This window comes from Mauremys mutica, chromosome 7 (assembly GCF_020497125.1).
Source record: "Mauremys mutica isolate MM-2020 ecotype Southern chromosome 7, ASM2049712v1, whole genome shotgun sequence".
NCBI classification, from domain to species: Eukaryota; Metazoa; Chordata; order Testudines; family Geoemydidae; genus Mauremys; species Mauremys mutica.
In genome coordinates, this window is record NC_059078.1 from 70,845,628 (window position 1) to 70,858,331 (window position 12,704).

Genomic DNA, 12,704 nt, shown 5'->3' on the forward strand with positions numbered 1-12,704 from the left:
GGCCAAACTTACTGATTCTCTAAGGTGCATATGATAATTTTCAGAAGTTCAAAAGCCGCAAGACACACACAACCTGCCCCCCAAGGTGGTGCCTGCCAGGGCACAGGGCTTCTGCCTCAGTGCCTCCCTGTGGGGCTAAAGCCCCGAGACCCCCTTCCTTGCAGGGCAGAAGCTCCTAGCTGCATCACTACACCATGAGGCAGAAGCCCCAAGCTCTCACCCCCCTCCCCAGTCTGGCAGCTGGAGAATGGGGGGCGAGGGGCAGTGAGGGGCTCCACGAGCGGCACTTCAACTGTAAAAGAGACTCATGCAGTTTATGTGCCGCACTTTGGCCATGCCTGCACTGTGCCGTTCTCTACTGGTACAATGCTAGTATCACTGGTTCAGTAGCTCAACAGTGCAAATACTCCTCCTACAGTGTTGAGGTTGCCTATCTAGTCTACTTTGTGCACCTTACCACACACGGGCCACATTTCCTGGAAGCCACTTATTTGTACAAGTAGTGCCACATGCACTGTAGAGCTCATATGCACTCTGTTTTGCCAGCAATCAACTCCTTTGGCAGAAATCTGCTATCTCAGTTGTTAGCAGGTCTGAGGGAATGCTTTCCTATGAGCTTTCTGGAAGTGGGCCAGAAGGTGGTGATGTGTGGGCATTTGGGAAGAAGAGGAAACTTCGGTTCAGGTGAACTTGGTCACTCCAAATGCTTTATTCTACAACTAGGTGTCCAAGCCCCTGGCTTAGATGTTCTGTTATTTCTAGTGCTATCCCACTGGTGTAATTACCTAAAGTTCAAGTATTTTAGTGCAGATGTATCCAGAATGAAAACCAAATCTATAAAAATGAATGAAACTGAAAAGATCTGATGGTCCGCAGACGTCAAATGGAAAATAAAATGTACAAGAAAAGTGATTGACTTTCGATCTCGTAAGGTTGGTATGATGTGAGGCTTACTGTATGCAATCCTCTTGGGCTCCTGAATTCGGTTAAAATGAGCTTGATGTGCTAGAAATGGCATGCCTGGCTTTCAGTATCTTCCTACTGCACACGTTCCCTAGAGTAGTGAGAGAGGGGCTCTGCTATGTATCATATTATCAAAAACCAAATACTAATGTAATAAAATCCCAACTCAATCTAACAAATTTTGTAATGTGATGGAAAGTTGGTAATGTTATACTGTGATTTGCAAGATGCATTGTCATTCCTATTTCAAAGAATATAGGTATCAGACAGTGGGCTTTCTTAGCTGAACTTACTGATTGTATTGCTTTTAGTGCTCATTCCAAAGAATCCATTTATTTTTACTCTATTTTAAAAAATGTGAGTGAATATTTGTGCTTACCAAGATTGAGTTACTGACAGAACTGAAAGATGAAATTTTGTACATCTTAGCAACAAGCTACAAAGACTTAGGCTGTGTAAGCATCCCTATATTGCCCCTGACCAGTTGCTATAATATCCTATAAGCACACTGTCCATATTCTTGGCCAGGAATTTGGAATACCTGCTATAGAAACAGATTCTCCAAAGAATCCATCCTGTGTTTTACATGAGAAATCAGGCGTGCTGGGACAGGGCATATCAGCTAGCGTCAGGAGGGTAACTGATGAATGCATTGAGTAAATCTGCTTGATCACTAATTTAATATTGAGTCTTAGGTCTTGTTGCCACAGGATCATAAAGGAAAATTGATCCAAATTAACTAAAGATGTGAATTTGAAGTGGATTAGTTAATGACATTGAGTCCCGGTGTGAACACCGTCATTCAGAATTAAAGTGGCCTTTCAGAATGAGTGTTTTCACACAGAGATTTAATGCAGTTTAACAACTCCACTTCTAATTCACACCTTTAATTAATTTGAATTGATTTTCCTGGATATCCATTTGGTGGATTAAGGCTTGTCTACTCTTAAAATGCTGTAGCGGCACCACTGTAGCAGTTCAGTGAAGACACTATCTATACTGATGGGAGAGATTCTCCCTTGGGCATAGGTATTCCACCTCCCTGAGAGGCAGTAGCTAGGTCAACAGGAGCATTCTCCTGTTGATCCTAGTGCTGTCTACATGAGGTATTAGGTCAGTTCAACTGAGTGGCTCAGGGGTAGGGATTTTTCTTACCCATGAGCAATGTATGTGACGTTGCACTCCATATGTTTTATGGATGTATGCTAATGAGTGTGAATATAATGTAACTGGAATGATGTTCATCCATCGTTGTCGATGAAGACCTCAACAACTCATTCTTTCGATGACCGGACTCTGTGCGTCCGAAGATGACTGATCAGTCCGATTTGGGCATGGAATGTCCTGTCACACGTTGGGCAGATATGTGATGGCACTGTCAATGATGTGCGGGCAGCTCTGGACATGCGCAGCTCACGCTTTCTTTCAGCCTCAGCAGTATGCCTCGCCTCAGAGGTATTACTGCCTGTGTGAATGAGGCTGCGCCATGCTGGACGGTTCAGTGCGAGGGTTTCCTATGTGGCGGTGTTAATCTCAAAGGACTTCAGAGAGGTCTTCAGCGTGACCTTGAACCGCTTCTTTTGTCCTCCATGGGAGCGCTTTCCCTGGGCGAGTTCTCCGTAGAAGAGCTGTTTAGGAATGCGCTCGTCTGACATTCTCACGACATGTCCAGCCCATCTGGTCTGGGCTCTCATCAGCAGTGTGTGAGCTGACGGCAGACTGGCTCTGATAAGGACTTCAGTATCGGGCACTTTGTCCTGCCATCTGATTTTTAGAAGCTTTCGCAGACAGGAAGTGTGGAAGTGATTGAGCCTTCGTGCATGACTCCGATAGACAGTCCACGTCTCGCAGGCGTACAGCAGAGTTGGAAGCACCACTGCTCGGTAGACCTTCAGCCTCGTTGGTAGGCTGATCCCTCGACGTTCCCAGACGTTGGAGTGCAATCGGCCAAATGCAGAGCTGGCTTTAGCAATTCTGCACTTTACTTCTTCATCGATTGACACTGCTCGAGAAAGGGTACTGCCCAGGTACGTGAAGTGGTCCACTGCCTGAAGTCTCTGTCCATTTACAGTGATGGACGGTTCTGAGTACAGAGTGTGGGGAGCTGGCTGGTGCATGACCTCAGTCTTCTTGATGTTAATGGTGAGGCCGAAGCTGTTGCATGCAGATGAAAACTTGTCCTTACTGGCTTGCATTTCTGGCTCTGTACTAGCATTCAGAGCACAATCATCGGCAAAGAGAAAGTCTCGAAGTACAGTTTCCTTCACCTTGGTGATGGCACGCAGTTGCCTCAGATTGAATAGCTTCCCATCGGTTCTGTACTTCAGGCCTACTCCTTCAGTGCAGTGTTGAAAGGCATCAGTCAGAGTGGCAGAGAATATCATGCTAAACAAAGTGGGTGCTAAAACACACCCTTGCTTGATGCCATTGGTGACTGGGAAGGCCTCAGATGTTTCACTGTTATCCAGGACACAAGCCATCATACCGTGATGAAATTGACGTACCATTTGTATGAATCGGTCTGGACAACCGAATTTCGACATGATCCGCCACAGGCCCTGACGACTGACAGAGTCGAACGCTTTCGTGAGGTCCACAAAAGTTGTGTAGAGTTCACGGTTCTGCTCTTGACATTTCTCCTGTAGCTGACGCGCAGCGAAGATCATGTCAATAGTCCCACGCCCCTTGCGGAAGCCGCACTGTGATTCTGGCAGTAAGCCCTGCTCCAGGTGAGTGATCAGTCGGTTCAACAAAACCCGTGCAAGAACTTTCCCCGCTGTAGAGAGCAGCGAGATTCCACGATGATTGTCGCATACCTGGCGATTGCCCTTCCTCTTAGAGACGCGTCCATCGTGCACCTCTATAAGTTCCTGTGGAATGGATCCCTGCTTCCAGAAGGACTGAAACAGCTCAGTGAGTTTCCGTAGCAGCACTGGTCCACCGACTTTGTACACCTCTGCTGGTATGACATCTGACCCTGAGGATTTGCCACTTGACAGCTGGTTGATGGCTTTCTTCACTTCGTCCTCTTCTGGTGAAGCATCCATGGAGTCATTGACTGCAACCTGGGGCATCTTGTCGATGGCCTCATCATTGATGACTGAGGGGCAGTTGAGAACTGCTTCAAAATGTTCAGCCCATCTCTGGAGAATCTGCGTCTTCTCTGTAAGGAGCACAGTGCCATCAGAGTTCAGGAGGGGAAAGCTCCCAGAAGCCTGTGGACCATAGAGCGTGTTGAGGGCTTCATAGAACTGCTTATAGTCGTTCCTGTCCGTGTATGCCTGTATTTCATCTGCTTTGGCGCTCAGCCACAAGTCCCGCATTTTGCGCAGTCGGTTCTGTACTGTTCTGCGAGCGTTGATAAAGGTAGTCGTCTTTGCCGCTGAGGATGGATTGTTCTGATATGCGCGATGCAGGCGGTGCTTCTCAGCAAGTAAGGCCTGGATTTCTGCATCATTTTCATCAACCCAGTCTTGCCGCCTGCGTGTGGAGGGCCCCAGTACCTTCGATGCAGCTGTATGGACAGTGTTGCGGAATCGCTCCCAGTCTCTCTCAGCGTCATTCTCAATACGAAGATCAGCAAGCTCGTTCTCTAGGTCTTCTGCTAGATTTTCAGTGATGCGGCTGTTCTTCAGCTTCGACACGTTGATCCTGGAATATGCTTTATGCAAAAGGTCTCTTGTAAGGTATTGTGATGGGGTCTACTTACCCCACACTCACCCAGACAGGGTTAAGCCCATATTATTGACAGCGGAAGTCCCGCCTCCCACGGACTGGGCACGCTCCGGATGCTCTAGCACAGGGGTAGGCAAGCTATGGTACGCATGCCAAAGGCAGCACGTGAGCTGATTTTCAGTGGCGCTCACACTGCTCTGGTCTTGGCCACCGGTCCGGGGGGCTCTGCATTTTAAATTAATTTTAAATGAAGCTTCTTAAACATTTTGAAAACCTTGTTTACTTTACATACAACAATAGTTTAGTTATATATTATAGACTTATAGAAAGAGACCTTCTAAAAATGTTAAAATGTATTACTGGCAGGCAAAACCTTAAATTAGAGTGAATAAATGAAGACTTGGAACATCACTTCTGAAAGGTTGCCGACCCCTGCTCTAGCACAAAAGTACTGTACTGGTACCATCTAGACAGGCATGCAGAGATATGGATTCATTTCACTTCTGTTCCAGTCTGAAGCCAAAGTCTTGCTGCTTTACCACAAAGTGTAAAAGAGCATTTTTAAATGTAATTATTTTTGTTAATAGAACTGGAGTAAATCTCCGTACCTATAGACTCATTCTATGTAGCCATCATCAGCTCCACAAAATTGCTCTCCTAGTATATTAGGCATTTCTAATGTGCATAGATACTAGGCACTTAACAATTACCTAGTACACTAGAGCCAAATTTAGGAATAATTATTTTTACTACAATTATTTATCTTAAAATTAGATTAGAAACAATTGCCATACCATTAGTTCCTATGTCATATAGTCACAGCTTCTATTAGGTAAAGAGAGAACTCTAGAGCAAGGGTAGGCAACCTATGGCATGCGTGCCAAAGACAGCACGCGAGATGATTTTTAATGGCACGCTGCTGCCTGCCGGGACAAGTGTGCCATTAAAAATCCTGCCCGTCTTGGCCCACTCTTCTCCGCCCTCTGCCCCCTCCTGCGGGGGCAGGGAGCAAGGGGCAGGGGGCAGAAGCTTGGTCCTGCCGGCTCCCTGGCCTCTTCCCACAGTGTGCTGGGTTCCTGCCCCTCCTCCTCCTCCTCTCTGTCTCTCCCTCCCTGCCAGCCAATCAGCCAATGGCCCTTGTGAGGGAGGGGGTCGGGGAGGAGTGGAGTCAGCGTGTTTGCTGCTCCCGCCAGAGGCAGAGAAGAAGCGGGGACAGGGCCTTGGGGAAGGGTGGTAGTGGAATAGGGGCATATCCCCTCCAGCCCCCTGCTGTGAGCACCCCATGACCCCAGCCCACACATCCAGCCCTCTGCCCTGACCCCCCCCCCACACCCAGCCCTGAGCCCTGCAGCCTTGCACACCCCCGAGGCCCGTGCCCTGAGCCCTGTACCCCCCTCACACACACACAGCCCTCTGCTTGACTCCTTCACACATACCCCCACGACCCCAGCCCTGACTCTGGCACCCCCACACGTACCCAGGCCCCCCCACACCTCATTCCCTGACACCTGCATCCTCCTCATATGCCCCTAGTCCTCTGCCCTGACTCTTGCACTACCACCCCACATACCCAGACCCCCCACATCCCTATTCCCACCCTGAGAACCAAATGGGAGCTCCTGCACCCCTCTCCCACATTCCCACCTGCACCCCTTGCACCAAATGGGAGCTGCCCAGGTAAGCGCTCCACACCCAAACCTCCTGCCCCAACCCTGAGCCCCTTCCCTCATTCTAGCTCCTGGCCCAGACCCTACCTGGCCAACACCCAGCCTGCTCCTTCACCCCCAGCCCTGTGCTCAGTGCACTCCCACCCTCAGCTCAGTGCAGAGAGAGAGAAAGAGAATGGGCCAGAACCAGGGAGAAGGTAGGTACCCACTGTATATGGGCGGGGCCAGGACCCCAAACCGGCAGTGGGCTGAGCGGGTCCGGCAACCGGGATCCCGGCTGGCAGGAGCCGGCGGATGGAACCCCTGAGCGGCAGTGGGCTGAGCCGCTCAGGGGTCCCGGCCACAGGCCCCGCTCAGCCCACTGCCAGCCTAGGTGAACAGAACCCCGGACCAGCAGCGGGCCAGTGGCATAAGATCAACATTTTAATTTAATTTTAAATGAAGCTGCTTAAACATTTTGAAAACCTTGTTTATTTTACAATACAACAATAGCTTAGTTATATAATACATAGACTTAGAGAGAGAGAGAGCTTCTAAAAACATTAAAATGTATTACCGGCATGTAAAACCTTAAATTAAAGTGAATAAATGAAGACTCGGCACACCGCTTCTGAAAGGTTGCCGACGTCTGCTCTAGCAGTATAAAGAGAGGAAGTATAAAAAGAGCTCATTCTGGGCTGGAGGCTACAGGGGACGGACCTGTCTGGGAAGCTCCTGTGGAGGACTAGCCACAGCCCCTCTGTACTGGGAACCAGAGCCTCCCCGGGCCCGCTTGAACTCCGGCAACAGGAGGAGCCACAGGAGGAGCCACAACTAGCCCATCAGACCACAGAGAATCCGAAGCCTTATGGGAGCCCTCAATGCAGATACTGGTAGGAAGTGACCCAGGGAGGGTGTCGGAGTGGTACCTCCTGCCCAGGAAACATCAGCGTGTTTCAGTAGGACCCCCCACAACTGAGTCAGTGGCAAATTGCTCCACCAATGTTAGGGCCCTGGGTCAGGGCCTGATGGAGTTGGGTGGTCCCAGGCCCCCCTATCGGGACTGCCAAACCCATTGGTGGGCACCCCCCACATTGGCCTCTGGCCTCTAGGCCACGCTGCCCTGCACCCCAAGGGTGGCTCTACTGAACACCATCCGCTAGGCTGCGCTGCCATGATCATAGGCGCCATCGCTTGTGTTTTGGAGTTTAGATCCTTACCCGGTCATCTGGAAAGTCAGGGACAGTACTCGTAGATGGTGCGCTTGCACCCTTTACCCCCTGTTTGTGCAATGGGGGGGGTGTAGACTGCCACAGGTATCATTACAAAGCTTATAATCTACTGACTGTGTTCATCCTATTTGTATGTATGTATCATTCTTGTATCTGAAGCTAGAAATATAAATTATAACTCTGAGGGCCTATTGTAAATATGCAGAGTGTGGGCCATTGATGATGGTTTAGAATCTTGATGGCTCCCGTTGACTAGGACAATTGGCTGTAAATGTTTCTGTTTACTTGCAAACCTCCTAGGGTACGTGTGGGCCAGCCCTGGAAGAATGAAGAATGAGGTCTTACAGGACATGTGACCATGTCATGGGATACTGGAAACCATCTTAAACCTGGTGCTTTTCTATTTAGAAGGAGGGGTGAGGACCCAGAGAGAGAGACACAAGATTCCCGCCTTGTGCCTAAGTTATAAAAGGGAGTGGAAGAGGACAAAGGAGGCTGCCAGTCATGAGAAATCCCCTAGTTACCACCTGAGCTGGAACTAACAAGGACTATACCGGGGAAAGGATTGGGCCCAGACTAATCAGGAGTCTAGTCTGTGAAAGAAGCCTATTGGAACATCTCTGAGGGTGAGCTATTACCTGTATCAGTTTCTTAATGTATTAGGCTTAGACTTGCATGTTTTGTTTTATTTTGCATGGTGACTTACTTTGTTCTGTCTGTTATTACTTGAAACCACTTAAATCCTACTTTTTATACTTAATAAAATCACTTTTGTTTATTAATTAACCCAGAGTAAGTATCAGTGTTATAGAGGGTGGACAATTTATGAGTTTACCCTGTATAAGCTTCATACAGAATAAAACAGATTTATTTGGGGTTTGGATCCCATTGGGAACTGGGTATCTGGGTGCTGGAGATAGGTGACATGCTGAGCAGTTTTTGGTTAAAGTCTGAAGCTCTGGGGGCATGGACCAGACCTGGGTCTGTGTTGCAGCAGGCTAGTGTGTCTGGCTCAACAAGGCAGGTTCTGGAGTCCCAAACTGGCAGGGAAAACCGTCTCAAAGGTAATTTCAGCACGTCAGGTGACAGCCCCAAGGGGGTCTCTGTGACCGAACCCGTCACAATGTAATGATACCAACCTAATTTCCTAGTGTAGACCAGCCTTAGACTCCCAGTAACCTGTGACATGAAAAGGCCAACCTTCATTTGGAATCATCAGCCTTGCTAGTACTGACAGAATTTTGATCTCCTAATGAGGTTCTGTAACAAATGGATACACCTCTGAAACACCCCATTCTGACAGCAGCATTCATTCTGCTCAGGAATGTTAACTTGGTTCTGATGATTCATTAAGACGTGGCTGTTTTATTCTGCTAGGTTGCTTTGAGATAGGGTATGGACTGACCAGTCTGGAGAGAGGAACCCTAAGGCCAGCCAAACCTTGGGGAGATGGTTTGAGCTGAACTTTCTTCTCTCATTATTTTTGTGTTAATTAACCCAGACTACAGGATGGATGGAAGTGTGTAGACTCTACTTGAAAGCAGATTTGCAAAAGGCACCTACTTCTCACAGGCACCTATGTTTAAAAATAGACCTGCTTAGCAAGATGTGGGTTTTTATGAAAAGGGAAAGTCAGATGTTCCAAGGTAAATGATGGTCTCAAAAATGTGAAATGGAGCTTCCAGTATGCTTTTTTTTTTTAAAAGGGGAAATCTGAATTTTTCATGATGATTTGGCTTTGCAAACAATGGTAGGCTTGACACAGCCTTTTCTAGATCTTTGTATGGGAATAACATTAGTAGAAAGAAAATAACTTTATGAAATGTTTGTTCCAAATCGAGTCTGGAGGGGAATGAGTGATCATTTTCTAACTGCAAAAGACGGGCTCATGGCATTAAAAGCCAAAACTATATATTTTAGAAAAACAAGCAAAACATTAATGAGAGATTTTCTAATTGATTCCAAGATAAGATTTCTTGATAGCAACCAGATGACTACATGATTCATTTCCTAAGGCCCTGAGAGCCCACCACAGTTTCAGTCTCTATCCTCTTGTCATTGTTACTCTGAACTGCCAAGTTCCTCTCTGTAGTGAACACTAGAAAGCAGAATGCTCTTAAAAAGCATCCTCTTCAAGACTTTGCCCCCTTTATGCTTGCACAACAAAAGCTGAAGAGTACATTAAGAATAAATGGCAGTAATGTACGGAAGGGAATACTTCCACTGTAAATGGACAATATAGGTTGGATGGAGCCCAAGGCTTAAGAGTATGAACCCTGCTGATTAATCCTCACATTCTTTGTCATCATAACCTGTGCACTTTAAAGCCCTGGGTCTCATCAGGGGAGAGAGTAGGCATGTGTTGGCTGTTAAGAAACTGACAAGTATCCAGATGGCTATTATCAGGGAATGGACTAATTTCCAGGTATTGGAGGCAGTTTCTAGGAAATACTGCCAGGGAGGAAGGGAAGTATGTGGGTGCTGGGCAACAAGGCAAGGTCAGGACACTTAACTAGCCCTGTCTTCCCCTCTCTAGTGATAGGAAACCTATTCAGAATCCGTGAGGTCTAACATGGCTTTTTTAAGTATTGTTGGGTTTTGGTTTTGGTTTCATGTTGAATCAGGTGAGTTTGCCCCCCACCTCCCCGGACTAACGCAGATTTTTTGTTGATATCTAAATTTAAAATCTAAATAGAGATTTACACTCTGCTCTCTGAGGCAGGGAATCTGTCTCTATGTGTGTATATAGAGTGCCTAGCACAATGGGCTCTAGGAACTAACACAATACAAATAATAGTTATTATTGCAGTATTACCTTTATATTTTTTCTAGGAAAGGTGTCTTTCTACATTTTCTAACATGGGATTAGTTTGACCGGAGGGTGTATTTTCACACCCTTATGCTGGAGTAGAATCTCAGCAACATTCAGTGTATTCTGTAGCAAGTGAAGGGCTGGTACAAAACGTAGAGATCATCCCTCTGAAGCCCTAGAATAGAGTTGTCAGTCTATCTCCAGATAAAGATTCATAGTTTCTCAGGGTTTATTTTATGTATTTCAAATAAATATTTATAATAAATTAACTGTTTCATTAATGTTTTGGGGAAAATGTGGAGGAAATTTTAATGCTTCGGAAAAATGTTAGACTGACAGAAAAGGTGCTTTTCCACCGTAAGCTTCCCCCAACACTGTTCCACCAAAGTGCCTCAACCCTACCATGAGAGAATATCTTTAAGCTGGAGAAGAGAGATCATTCTCCATGGCCATTCCATCCTTCACCTGCTGAGATTGCAAATAAACAAGCCTATTAGAACCATTTGTGATGCAGTTACCTGTCCTCTAGGAAATAGAGAACATAAACTTGTTTCTCACAAGTTGCTGATCAACATAGATGGTGACATTTCATCATATTATCAATTTGGGCTTGATATGAACTGAGAATCCAGGTAAAAGGCTGTGTGTCACATTACCAATCTTCTTAGCTGTCTAATCCACATCAAAATATTTTAACAACATTGGATCTTCTGTATCATTTTGGTAATTCCTCCTTAATGCTATTGATTAATTATTGCACCATGAGTCATTGTATTGACCATGTAGACTTCAAGGCAGATAAGTACTGCAAGTTAAATGTATGTTTGGCTTTAGGTTACATCTACACTAGAGAGCTTACTGCTGCTCAGTTGTACTGATGCAGCTGCACCACTGTAAGATCTCTTGTGTAGCCGCTCTATGCCAATGGGAGAGAGTTCTCCCATTGACGTAATTAAACTACCCCCAGCAAGTGGCGGTAGCTATGTCAACGGGAGAAGTTCTCCCACCAACATAGCCCTGTGCACACTATTACTTAGGCCAGTGTAACTTATGTTGCTCGGGATGTGTTTATTTTTACACCCCTGAGAGACATAAGTTTTGCCGTCATAAATGGTAGTGTAGACATGGCCAAAGCTTTTGGACTTCATATTATAGAAAAAATTCTAAGCATATTTTTCAATGGGTGCATCTTGATGGATTAAACTGGCTCCTGTGTAGCTCCCAAATCTTTAGTGTTTCAGGCTTTCCCCCTTGTTAAATGTTTCCTGTAGGTTGAATCTTGTGTCATGCTCAAAGTGAGATTGTCTCATCACCCACACAGCTCTCATTTAGCAGACTTTTCTTTCCCTTGATGGATGGTGATCCAGTTGTTAAAGCTGTAATTGGTGATGGTAGTAATATATGATGACATTCTCTATCTGCCACTCTGCAGCTATTTTAGTTGGGTGTACCTTACTCGCCTTTTTGGCTTTGCACAAATGGCACATAATTGCAATCTACTACATTTTGGTGGTAATGTCACTTTGCATGATCGTAGCTCTCTCCACAGTATCATGAAGCTGAGCAAGGATCCCAGGGGTTTTGCAGGGACTTGGGTCCACTATCTTCATTGTGGCTTTGATGCAGACCAGCTTCAGTATAAAGAATATCCAGAAATATCAGGTGGGCTGTAAAATGTGCCTACCCTTAGATACGTCCCTTCTCATTTTAACTGTAATAAATGCTCCCTATCTATTTTTAGTCTAGAATACGAGGAAACATCCTCTCTCCCTCTCATGATTTTAGTCCAGTTACAAAGGTGAGAATAAGTAAACTGCTCCATCTCCTGTTTTCCCTCCCTCCAGACTTTCATCTGGCATTAATGCTACTATCATAGAGGCAGTATGGCAGTGGTGGCTACAAATACAGTTCTCCTCTTGGTTCAGTAGGGACTTGATCCTGCTCTCATTGACTCCTGTGGTGCAGGATCAGAGCCTAGAAGGGTGTCCATTGATGTAGCTGCTGTTATGCTTGCAGTGGATTATTGTTCTCATTAACAAACACTGTTTTTTCAGGTTTTTAGATATGAGCCCTATCTTTTCTCCCACTCCTCCCCCTGCTGATAAGAGGATCTTCTCTCCTCCCATGTTTTATTTTTATCCCCTTCAATGTCTGTATGAGTTGAGATTAAATGAATGAGCATTGATGTGGCAATGAACATGTACTGTTTTTCTGCGTTTCCTTATTGGAAATTAGAAATTGTTGACAACCACCAGCATGGATACAATGACCTTACAGCGCACTTACAGAGTGACCTAGAGAAATTAGATATCTGGACAGAGGAAAAACCTGGGACATTGCAACTGAATACATCTGGGGAGAAATAATTTGTAACTG